Source organism: Cynara cardunculus, assembly GCF_001531365.2.
Source record: "Cynara cardunculus var. scolymus isolate 2C chromosome LG 12, CcrdV1, whole genome shotgun sequence".
In the NCBI taxonomy this organism is placed as follows: domain Eukaryota; kingdom Viridiplantae; phylum Streptophyta; class Magnoliopsida; order Asterales; family Asteraceae; genus Cynara; species Cynara cardunculus.
In genome coordinates this window covers 19,362,779-19,363,208 of record NC_037539.1, presented here as the reverse complement: position 1 = coordinate 19,363,208, position 430 = coordinate 19,362,779, and positions in this window count along the sequence as shown.

Here is a 430-nt window from a genome sequence, read left to right as displayed (position 1 = left end):
ATGAGATGTTTATCATGTATTTGATTGTGTTTATCTGCAGTTAGTTACACGAATTCAGATATGGGATGAAATCGGATAGGGATGAAATCGTTTAGGGATGAACGAGTTTAAGAGTTTTTAAGAGTTTTAAGAGTTTTTAAGAGTTTTAAGAGTTTTTAAGAGTTTTAGCCAAATGCTTTATAATATAGTATAGATTTTATTAATCAATTCATTTTCATCGGTAATTTATCAGATTTAAAAACATCCTTTAACATTAGTGACTCATTACCGACATATATTTAGAATATTAATTTCATTAATTAGTTTCTATCTTTCATTTATCAGATTAGGAAAAGAAATACAAAAGTAATTAAAATCAATATATAGTGGATGACCGACGGACGGATTTATGACAGGGGTCAACAAACCGAGTTAAAAAGTCAGAAATTTT